The sequence below is a fragment of the Vigna angularis genome, chromosome 1 (assembly GCF_016808095.1).
Source record: "Vigna angularis cultivar LongXiaoDou No.4 chromosome 1, ASM1680809v1, whole genome shotgun sequence".
Classification (NCBI taxonomy): domain Eukaryota; kingdom Viridiplantae; phylum Streptophyta; class Magnoliopsida; order Fabales; family Fabaceae; genus Vigna; species Vigna angularis.
Genome location: NC_068970.1, coordinates 14,899,746 through 14,912,994, shown reverse-complemented (window position 1 = coordinate 14,912,994; position 13,249 = coordinate 14,899,746).

Genomic DNA, 13,249 nt, shown 5'->3' with positions numbered 1-13,249 from the left:
ATCTATTTCGTATGAAGATGGACACCCTATAGAGGGTAAGGGTATGAGGAGAAAGGTCCTCGACAGGGTTCAGGAGACATATAATTCTAAACTAAATGGGAAGGATTTTTCATATGATGGCGAGAAAACTCTTTTTTACCCTTGGCTCTCTTGCCCGTAATCGTCTTGAGTTTACTATTGTTCTCGAGGATGTTGTCTCTGTTAGCAGGTTCACATGTTTTGTTTTTTCATTTTGAATATCGGCTTATATGCGAATGTTTTTGCTGTGTAACTTTTTCTGTACAATTCGTTGAATATGTATGGATAGAAATAATGGAAATGTCAGCCCTAATGGACATGGAGAAATCAGTGAGAATAACAAGAAGAGAATGAGGCCCCCAAATAGAGCGAAAACTTTTAAAGTTGAGATATAATGTGTTGATTTGTTTTTGTATAGTAAGCAATATGAAATTGAAATCGAACATCATTGATTGAGATTTTTTACTTATTTTTTGCTTACCTTTGCCTTTTGGTATCCCTTCAACACTATACTAAAACTCTAACCACACTCCAAATATCCTTATTGGTGGAGAAGTCTAGGCAAAAGCCATTATAGAGGATGAAAGTGTTGATAGATGTTAGTCTCTTTGTAATTTATTTTGACCAGTTGCTATGATGCAAACATTGAAGTTGATGTTATTTCTATTATTTCAGGCTTTGAGTCGAAGCAATTATGGTTCTGAACCTATGCTTCGTAATTATGGTATTTCTATCAACTTGGCTTTACTAAAGTTGAAAGTTGTGTTTTACAAGCTCCAAAGGTAAATTCTTTAACAACGCTTTTATAATTATTTTAGTGCTTTGAATTATGTATTGTTAGTCTTATTTGTATATTTAGATTTTATAAATGTCATTGAAATTGAAATTTGAAAGATTATTTAAATACTGTCATGCTAGATTTTTTGACAAAATAACATTATGTTGGAAATGGAGAGAATTTCAATCCAAGAAATGGGAGGTGAAACTTCAATCAAAAGGTATTTTATTCAACTTCTCATCTACATTTATTTTTCTCAATTGTTGTGATTTTTTGTTCACTGAATTTTTTTCTCCAAAAATTAGTTAGGCCCGTAAAAATTGAAAAATGTGATATACGAGGATTTGTTGGGGATCATCAAGTGCGGTCCAATAAAAGGAATTATAAGTTATTTAAATGTTCACTTAAAAGCATAAGAAAAATTAATTAAAATAAATAATTTATATATAAAATATCTAATTGGATATTCTTTAATTTTTTTGTCCAAATCCTCTTGTGGCTAGGAATTTATAGTGTGCGTGGGTTCTTTACTCCCTAGCTTTGGGCCCAAACTGGTTTTTCAAAGCTCCTGGAAGTTAAGGGAGTTCTTCCTACATCTCCCTTTCTACTTGCTGCAACCCATTAAATTTAATAACCCAATTTTACCCCTCATTAAAATTATATACCTAAACCTAATTATTTTCTTCCCTTCAGTTCCTTCCTGCGCAGCACACCCTTCACCTCCATGCACCAAATCACTCTCAACCTTGGCACTACAACATGTTTGGTCTCACACTGCAAACATCCTTTTAGGTTCACATTAAGAAATAACTATGTCTATCTTTCACGTTTTTTACCATATTAGACGTGACTGATTTTCTGTTTCCAAACACAAATCTAATGCTCAAACCCAATTTCTGAAAGCCAAAAATTTTGTTTCCATGCGTTTGTACAAGGTAGGAATTTTTTCGTGGTTCCTCAAAGTAATTTGGGAAAAACCTGTGCGTGAAGTGAGAGAGAAAGAGAGTGAAGATTTGGAAGCCTGTGCGTGTTCTCGTTTTAGCTGGGATGGATTGGTGAAGAAGAAGAGTATACACCTCTGAGCGAAGAAGAGAAAAAGACAGGAAATTCATTTTCGGATTGCTGCTTCCGAAATCCCAAAAATATCTTTCGGATCTAGTATTCGGAAAAGTATACAAAGAGATATGTATTATTATTTTTAAATAATAATTAAAATATATTTTAAAAATCTATTAAATTGGACGTGTCATACGGATGTGAACACTTGAATTATTTTTTTTTAAATAAAATATAAAATATATAAACAGATGTCATCATTGAAAGTAAAATGATACAGAAAATATTTGGTGATGGTGGAGGGACAACACTCCATCTATTTTAGCCAACGCAATAAGAATTAGCTTGCAAATGGGTCGGACATTCCTCTTTATTTTATTTTTTTCAACAACAGATGTTGTTATTGCAGCTTATGACGCACACAAAATGTTGCTTTTGTAAGTCTTGTTAAAGAAATAGGTACTACTATAACTTTTCTACCTGTTATGTTTTGCACTTAAAAAAAGACACTGGTTATATTCTTGAATGTTAATGTGAAATTTTTAAACTCATGTTCCATTCTATTTTTTATTCCTGAAACTTTAAGTTTGGCAATTCAATGTTTTAGAAAGAATAGGCCCATGAATTGAGCCTTTGGGTCGTCAGCCCAAAAGTATTATAAAGGGGGCTTCTTCCTATATCCAATAGTTTTCTTCTTGTACCCCAAATTTTACTGTTATCCACATTTTAACCATACACATTATATATTATATATTAAATGATTAGGTAAAGATTATTTACTGTGGCTACCCATCCCGCGTAACTTAATTTACTACACTGCCCATCCCGTAATGTTATTTATTTCTCTCATTGCACACTCCTAACTTTCTTGTTTCTTTACCAAACGAAGTTTCCCTCTTCACCAGAAAGTTTGTGGTTGCTTGAGTTTGTACCCTGATCATTTATGCCTAGAGCAAGCATGTTCAATGTGAGCGTAGTAGAAGAGGGTTGGATCTTCATTTTACGTACATGTAAGGTTTTCATCTTAAGACTATATGGAGTTTTTCGGCATTTGAAATTCAAATTTTAAAATTCATATTTCAAAATTCAATTATGTTTGTATACCTTATTAACTGGATTTCCCTTTAGTTACTGGATTTCATGTTTATTTTTATCATATTGGATTTTGAAAGTTGATTCTCTTAACTAGATTTCAGAATCTAATAGTTGGATTTCATGTTTTATTTTTAATTATCGAATTTTGAAATCCATTTTTAAAATTGTTTAACCGATTTTAAAATTTGATTCTATTTTCGAACGTGGTTAACCAGGTTCTAATCTAGTTGATTGAATTTTATGTTTTATTTTTAGTTTATTGGATTTCAAAATCTAATTTTTAAAATTAGATATCAGATTTCAAAAATTTGGTTCTTTCTGGATTTGGTTAACTTGATTTCAAAATCTGATTAGATTTTATATTTTTTTTTTACTTGTTGCAAAATTCGGTTAGTAAAATTACTTAACAAATTTGGAAATTTGATTTTGTTTCCACTAAATTTAAAATTTTAATTTTAAAATTGCTCACTAAATTCTAAAATTTGGTTGTGTTTCATTTGATTTCACTGAATATTTTCATGCTTAAGTTGTAGTTGATTATCTAATTTAAGTTGAATTGATTGATGAAGTAGGTGATTAGTGTTTGTGCCACCTAAGGTCTACCTTTATCATAACTATAGGTAGCAAAAACTTCATTCTAATCCCAGGAAAGTGCTAATATATCTAATTTTACAAAAAATTAAAAATATTTTTCAATAATGAAATAATAAAGGAAATCAAAGTGCAAAATATATGTGTTCCAGTAAAAGAGTTATATATCTAGCTAATTTCTTTGCAAAACTTACATCTTTAAGCTGCTTGATATAAGGATGAAGGTAGTGCTCTTATTTATAAAAATAGTGCATCCAACAAGTATGCTCGTGTGGCATACTCCAATTATTGGTTCTAACAATAATTGTTTTATAGACTCTCAACTAGTTCAATCTTACTTGAAGATTATTGCCTCAACTCATATGTAATCCTCACACGATACACAACCAAACCACGAGAACTTACAAAGCCAATTCAAAGTTTAGGACTTCATTTGGACATAATTATTCCACTGTAGCTATGCAGACATGTCATATAGTATGATAATGATCTCACCAATAGAGACATTGAAAATATTTTTATCTTTATGTCATCTCTCAATGAACATCAATATCAATCCCATATGACATAATCGTAAGAAATATCACATAAAGACATCATACCGGAATTCATGACAAAATTTGATACCGTCAAATGACATGTTTTAAATTTATTTAATTTTCTTTCATGAAAGACCAACTCTATCCTCTCTTGGTTTTAGACAAAACAATTGCATATAAAGTTGAAATAACTCATCAAGCATTAAAAGGAAAAAAAAAAATCAACTACTTTAGTGTCCTTGCCTTGCCACAACATGAATACAACATGATCAACACAACTCATCAAAAATGTTGTATCATGTGGACCTCTAAGAAATCTACAAACTTCAGGTTTTTCTTGAACAACATCCTCATGATGTTCAAAAATTTCCTAATATTATTCATCAAGATCAGGATAACACAATGGTGCAACTTTTTCAAAATGATGTCATCTCAATTTCTGATATTTGTATTTTTTATAATTTTTTAAAATTAGTTTATTTACTTTTTAAAAAAATATAATATGTTAAGTTATATTAGAGCCACATAAAATTATTATTTTAATTTAATTTTTATATTTAAAATTTTGATTCGATTCAATTTATTTTTTTAAATGAAATAATTTGATTTTTTTTTATTTTTAGACCAAAGTAGTAATTAATTATAAAAAAGGTAAAAAATACTTAATTATGAAAAATTAATTGAAAAAACAATAGATATTTTCAATAATTTTAAAAGTGTAGTAATGTATTTTTTACCAAAAGAATTAAAATACCAGTTAGAGAAACCTTGCTTTAACAAATCTGAGCCCAACAACCTTTCACGAGTTCTCTAATTTTTGTTTTATCTTATCACTGAGATCGAAATTCAGTTGATTTTTAGTTACAAAATGACTCTCACATTTATATTAAGTCCAAATCCCACCTACCATTAAAATCACGTGGCAGAATTCCACTGACTTAATATTAATTAGTCGGAGATGGGTGTGTTCTTTAAAGGAGAGTTTTTGGTGGTTAAAAGCTGTAGCTTGTACATTAAGAAAGTTGGGTTAGTCTAATTAAAACCATTTTATGTCATTAAGAAAAGTGTGGTGGAGCAGAAGCTTTTTCAATGATTAAGGTAAAAGGGGACAACCAACTTAACACTTGTAATAAAAAAACAAAAAGCTTCATCCATGTAAAATGCATGGTTAGGAATTCTTAGTCTGAAAAGTTTGTGTATAGTATAAAAGCACAATTAAATATAAACCGAACAATAAATAAGACTACATGTTCAATGTAAATCGGCTTATCGATAATAGAGTTAATATTAATAATAATTATATTAAATTAAATTATTATCATTTTAATGGTAATTAGATTATTATTATTAGTACTTTCTAATAAACATTAATTTTAATATCAAAATACTTTTTACTGATAACATTTTAGTTCAACCAAACAGTAAAAATATAATCAAAAGAAAGAACTTTAACCCAGACTTAAAAATTAAAGATCCTTTTATTGAAGTAAACTTGACTTCAACCAATTAAACCAAAAGAGTTTGTGAAGTAAATGAAGCAAAAGGGTGAAAAGGATAAAGAAAGGTAACAGTGATGTTTAAGTTTGCAACTTGGAAATTAACGGCATGTACCTATAGTGCAGAAGAGAAGTCAATTGTGCAAGCTGGAATGAGATGGAGATGTTATAAAAACACATTGATTGTCCAACTTACCAAATATGTGATGATGGACATGCTAAAACAACATGTGTACACTCAAACGAGATGCCTCCATTTAATGTTTGTGTTGTGTTTCTCACCTGTGGAAGACCTTGCATCTATTAATTAATGCATTTGATTATATAGAAGCAGTGAAAACGTGAGGGCTGGTCCATTCCTTACAATTGCGTGACAACTATTATGACTCACTTCAATTAGGCTACTCCTATTAATGAATCACTATATTGGTAAAACTTACTTTTACTTTTTAACACCCTATAACTTCTTTTCTACTTCTTTTTACTCCACATATCCATCATTTATTGTACATATAATTTATAAATTATCATCTTAGTCAGAATATTAAATTTGAATTTAGGGTAGCATATGTGTGTACTTATTAATTATGACTTTTTGGTTAGGAAGAACATGGGTCGGTGGAAGCATAGGCATAAAACCATGATATTGTGTTGAAAAAAGGGAGAAAAAATTGAGATGGAGTTGCTGGCATGCCAAGTGTCAACCACTTCTGACTACTGTATGCTACAACTCGGACCAGTACTATTTGTCTACGAATATGCTTGCACCATTGTTTCTAGATGTCACGCGCCACCTTCACTTTCTTTCATCTTCTCTGTCAACGTAAACCTTTTACATCTTCTCCACCTTTCATTTGAGCTATCAGAAAATAAAAATCCAAAACTTAGTCATCCAAAGGTTTTGTTCACTTGAATGAATTTGGAAAGAGTGATTGAGAGGATTTGGAAAGAGTGATTGAGAGAATTTGAAAAGATTTGAAAGTAAATTTTTGTTGTTGTTTATTTAAGTGAATTTGGAGATAGATAAGAGTAAATTTGAAAGTAAATTTTTGTAATATGTTACATCGATCAAATCCTACACTAATTCTTACAAACTTTACTTTTAAATTTACTCTCAGTTACCTCTAAATTTAGTCAAATAAACAACAACAAAATTTATCTTCAAATTTTTTCAAATTCGCTCAATCACTTTTCTCCAAATTCAAGTGAATAAAACCTAAGAGAAAATTTGACATAAATGGAAGGCTGTTTAGATAGATTAAAAATCAGATAGCTTTATTTTCTTTAATAAATTTTATTTAAAATTAAGATTATTATGTTGTTAACAAATCATGTCTGCCATCAACTTTGAATATGTTGAGTAAAACAAGTCATCGTTTAATCCAATAAACATGTATAAATTTTTCTTTACAAGTTTCTTTAAAAACTTACAAACGGTACTTCGTTGTCAGTAATAAAAGTTAGTTCACAACTTACAAACACTTCATTATCACTAATAAAAGTAAAACAAGAGGCAAATGTATGCTTTATTACTTCATTTTACTTAAAGGTTTATGATATTTCTAATATAAAGTATATTTAAAAAGAATATCATAATATTACTAGAATTTTCATAATTATTAACAGAATTTTATCAATGAAAATAAATTTATTGGTGAAACTAAACTTACATACTAATTTTACAAACAAATTAATTTTTTTTAATTATTGACTAAAATATTCATTAATAAATTAGAATTTGTATTATGAATAAAATAATTATCAATAATTTATAATTTTTATTATTCATCGACAAAATCTGTTATTAAAATAGTATTAATTTTTTTAATTTTTATTTTGATCAATTTATGTTAAATTCTTTAGTAAAAATTTTCAATAATTATATGTTTTAAAATTTATCCGTAAAAATGTCAATATATTATAATTTTTATTGTTAATAATTTTTTCATTAGTAATACATAAAAAAAAAGATAAAAAAATATTTATCGACAAATTTAGATAATAACGGATTGACAACTTTTTTTTATTGTTAGTAATTTGTTCATAAATTTAAAATATCAACAGATTTTTTATTATCAATAATTTGTAAATAAACTCAAATTATAAAAATAAACATTTATAATTATAAATATATTTTATCCATCGATAATTAGTTATTCTTTTAGTGTAAATTTTTTAAAAGACATACCATTGGTGTAATATGACAATAAAAAGATATAATTTAAAAGTCACTGATAAAAATTCAGAAGAAAATATAATAGAATTGAGAGTTAAAACTATCAACTCTAAATATAGAATAAAATTTCAGTAGTGCATAAAAGACCTTTAACGTCACCCTTTAGACATCTGACCTTCGAATATTCAACGTAAAAAATAATCGGTGACATTTTTCGTAAATAAAACAACTATTTAGACGTCGGCTATAGAGGGGCCCGGCGTCTAAATACTCATATACGTCTAAATAATTTTTTATTTTATTTAAACGTCTGTTAATTGGGGGAACCGACGTCTAAATCCTAAACCCAGAAATTTAAAAAGTCACTTTTTGACTCCATTTAGACGTCCGATCTCGTCACTCCGACTTCTAAAGCACTTTAGACGTCTGTTAATTGGGAGAACCGACGTCTAAACCCTAAACCCAGAAATTTAAAAAGTAACTTTTTGACTCCATTTAGACGTCCGATTCCGCCACTCTGACTTCTAAAGCACTTTAGACGTCTGTTCATTGGGGGAACCGACGTCTAAACCCTAAACCCATAAATTTAAAAAGTTACTTTTTGACTCCATTTAGACGTCCAATCCCGCCACTCCGACTTCTAAATCCCTTTAGACGTCTGTTATTGGGGGAACCGACGTCTAAATTTTGGCATTAAAACACCGTGAACGCGAGACAGCCGTTACGTGCACTCATTGTTCATCATCTTCGTCGCGTTTTCTCTGTACGGGTTACACTTTTCAGGTTCGTTTCTTCACTTTTGCATCGTTTTAAATTAGTTTTACTCCGATTACATCACTCTTTGATGCATTATCTTTCATTTGAACCGATTAAAATGCGTATTCGTTGGGTTTTGGTGTAGTTATTCTCGTGTCCTTGGGCGACATTCTTTGGCGGCAATTTCTTGCGTTTTGTACTCCTCCAATTCCCTCCACTACGTTTTTAAAACCATCCAATAAAAAAAATGTACATTTTCTTCAACTAAAGTATAAAGTTGTAAACTCGAATCACCATATATAGGTCTGACGTCTATAGAGACATCTGACCTAAATGGTTCGACGTCTCATTAACGTCACCTATATAGACGTCGGACAGATATCAGACGTTAAAATCCCAAAATAACATACGTCTAAAGTCTTTTTTGCACTAATGTTTGCAACATAATAAGAGTTTTAACATATTTTCTTTATATATATCTTTATATTAAATCATTCAATAAATTTATTTATTTTACGTACCTAAGAGGGATTTTAAGGTTAACAAAATAAAAATAGAAAATAACTTTTACTTTATTTAAAAAAAAAATCTTATCTTAAAATATATAAAAATTAAAATTAATGTAAACCACACATTTTTTTTAAGAATAACAAAATGTTAAGTGATAATTGTTTTAAATGTGTAATGATATTCTCTACATAATTTTCTTTTAATTTGTAGAAGAAAAATAAAAAAAAATGTTTATTTCTTTACTTCGTTTAAAATCATAACTTATTTAACCTTTCCTCTAATCTAATGAAACATTATAACTACTAAATTTGTAACACCACCTTCACAAAAGCTATTTATTTTAAATGTATTTGAAGTGCAACTCAAATATATCCGAAATTACCCACTCAGTGTATGTATGTGTATATATATATTTTGGAGAAGACAGATTAATCAATATTCTCTTATTTGTTGCATATCGGTTGTGAAGAATGGAGATTAATCTTTAAATATTTCAAACATTTGTCTTTTACACACAAGAAAAGTTGTTTGGTTGGTTAATGCTTTTTTATCCAAACATGAACCTTCCCAACTATTATGTTATGTGCTTTGTTGTGTATTTTTCTATGTTGTTTTATTTAGTATGTTAAAATAATATATGTATTACTGTTAGGTTTTAAATATTGTTAGCTTAAGGTCCTTTAAACAAATAGTTTTGTTTGATGTTAATACAAACATTTATTTTTTTATAAAATTTTATATTGTGATAAATATAATTTTAATGAATTAAAGGATAGCCATAACATTTTTAATAATTATATATATATATCAAATTAAATTATATTAATTATGATATGATATGATGAAATATACTCACGAATTTTATTACATTATTATTAATAAGGATAAAATAATATATTACGTTTCTTAATTTACCTACATGAATTAAGAAAATGATCACTGATTATCACACAATTATACAATGAATCAAATAGAAATTTAACACTTTTATGAATTAAGATATGTTTGTATCGAACATAACATTTATTTTAATTTCGATGAGGATGAGTATGTAATTTGAACAATGTAATTCTTGATTTTTAAATATTTATGATATTATATTATTATCGAATTGAAAGGTGACAATTATGAGTTTTGAAAGAAGTAATTTTTTTATATGTTGAATGGACATCAATTGTGTTATTAAAACTAAAATCACGTACTAAAACTAATATCAAAACATAAGGTCGGATTAATATTTTAGATTAAATATGTTTGTAGTTTTTAATCTTTAATACAAAATTGAAACAAATTATTATTTTAAACATTTACATATTTTGGTTGCAAACTTAAAAATAAATTAATATAGTAATTTTAATTTATTAGTGATATTATTTTTTACATACCAAACAGAGTTATAATATGTGAAAAGTTGTAAATAATTCAAATGTTAATTGAAATTCCATGTAATACATTCAAAAAATTTAATTCAATTAGGTTATGAAGAATATATTTATTATTTTTTAAAATTTGAAAATTAAATTATATTAAAGTTTTAGACATTGATAAATTCTAATTTTATATAAAAGTTTAAAGACTAAAACATATTTAATCTAATCTTAAAAAAACGAAAATAATTCAACATTCACAAATATCAACATCTTTATGAAAATTCAAAATTCTATTGACTAGCATGATAATGTAAAATACCACTACTATTACAGATGAAGAATACTGTATCTGATAAATCTCTTTTTAATACCTTAAAAATGTAATTTCCATCTTTAAAGTTTATGTGATTAAAGAAGTATATTATATATATATATATATATATATATATATATATATGGAGTTTGCTAACGCGCGTACGTCTGTTTTTGAGTTAGTATATTTTAGCAATGTGTATCAAGTTTTAGTAGATAAAAATACTCTTATATATCATGGATTCTAAGTTTTAAGGTTAAGGGTATTTTAATAATTTTCATTTTCAAAACTAAAAAAAAAAGAAACCCCTCAAACCCTTACTGACCTATCTCATTTCTTCTCTTTCTTCTCTCTCACTCCAACCTTTTCTATGTACCATACCTCTAATTGAAAAAAATCAGAAACACTTACCCTTAAACAATTTGCCTTTGTAAAGAGTTGAGTCATTGACATATTCACCTCCTTCAGACAAAGGTTCATTCAAGATCTCTTCAATTTCATCATCTTCACTAACCTATCTACATATGTTGAATCATCATCTCTAAAAAAAACCCTCTAGGCCAATTACCAATTCCTTCGGATGTCATTATGTTTGTGAAAATTAGATAAAATTATATACGACAAAAATTATAAAATGAAAACTCATTATAAAATCATTTTTTGTAAGAAATTGTTTAACAACGAGTGTTTCTGATTTTTTCCAGGCCAATTACCAATTCCTTTGATGTCATTATGCTTGTGAAAATTAGATAAAATTAGATAAGACAAAAATTATAAAATAAAAACTCATTATAAAATCATTTTTTGTAAGAAATTGTTTAACAGAGAGTATTTCTGATTTTTTTCAGGTCAATTACCAATTCCTTTATGCTTGTGAAAATTGGATAAAATTAGATAAGACAAAAATTATAAAATGAAAACTCATTATAAAATCATTTTTTTAAGATTGTTTAACGACAAGTGTTTCTGATTTTTCCAATTGGGATTACAGTAGGGATGATAGATAAAAAGTTGGAGTGAGATGAAAGAAAAAGGGTTGAGAGGAATGAGAGAGGTGAGGAAGGATTTGGGGTTTTTTTTTTGTTTTGTTTTGAGAATGAAAATTATTAAAATATCCTTAAGCTTAAAACTTAGAATCCATGATATATAAGGATATTTTTGTCTACTAAAATCCGGTACACATTAGTAAAATGTACCAACTAAAAAAAAAGTGTACGTGCGTTAGCAAACTCCTATATATATAATATAAAGGATATCGTGACTCAATTAAAAGTTATTGAGGTTATCATTTATAATTATTTTTGGATACATTATATTTTGCCTACATTGTCTCATGCATATGTCTTTTTCAAATTTTTTACAAGCTCACTTAAAAATAATAAGTCTATTTATGATCCACAAAGGAAAATGTTATTAATGGATGAGAGAGGAAATAAAGTTCCTATATCTTTCAAAATAAAAAGAATTATTTTAACAATAAAGAAAATATTGATATTGAGCTATTTGTAAAGAAAGCATAAAAAAAATATTTAAAATAATTTAAAAGTATAATTTATTTTAAAAATAAATATTATATTTAGAGAAAATATTTCAATAAATACAAGATTTGTGATCTTTAAATAAGGATTATAAATATATTTATCAATTAATACATGGATTAAACAAAATAGTTAGGGGATAACTTTTTGTTGTAGTTAAAGAACTATAAGTTACACGTGAAGTCAAATACATAAAAGTAATTATTTTCATTTTGTAACCTTCTATTATATATTCTTATACAAGAGTAAACTTTTATAGTATTTTCGTAATATTTTTAATCATCTCATTTTATACAAAAGTAAAGTGCAAATAATAGCATACACGTATTTTAATAATTGTTAAAATTACTATGGATTTGTAAAAGGTAAAATTAATTTGAAAACTTATATGGAGTTATTTGATTTATGAATTTTAAAAAATTATTTATACAAATATGTATATAAATTGTATTTATTAATTATTAATTTGGTTTCATTTTGAGAAAAGGATAAAATTATTTTATTTATAAACAACTAAATCAAATCAAAATTTAAAATATCGAAACCAAATTAAATACACATACATTGTTTACACATAACACTACCAATATTACATCACAATATCACTATCACCTAATTTGGTACATAACATAAAAAATTAAAAATAGTAAAAAGTAAGCCTTAACATATACAAAGTCAAATTAACGAAAACTATGTTCACGAAGAACGTTCTTACCATATGGACGGTTTCCATTAAAAATGAACAAAACTAATACTTTTAGAAACATAAAATACCATATTGAAAATTTAAATTTCAGTAACGAAAATGTAAGATACTAAAATAATATTTATTAATCTTTTAATACAAGTAAGTAGATGTTTGTCTTGGATAGCGTAGAGAAAAGAAACAAAAAACAAATTTTGGGAGTCCCGTTTTCGAATTTGGCGCCAGGAAAAAGGAGTCCTAACGGTCAAAAGTAGCGATTGGGAGGGATGTTGTGAGAACCAACAAAGAAAAAAAGCGGGAGTCTGGA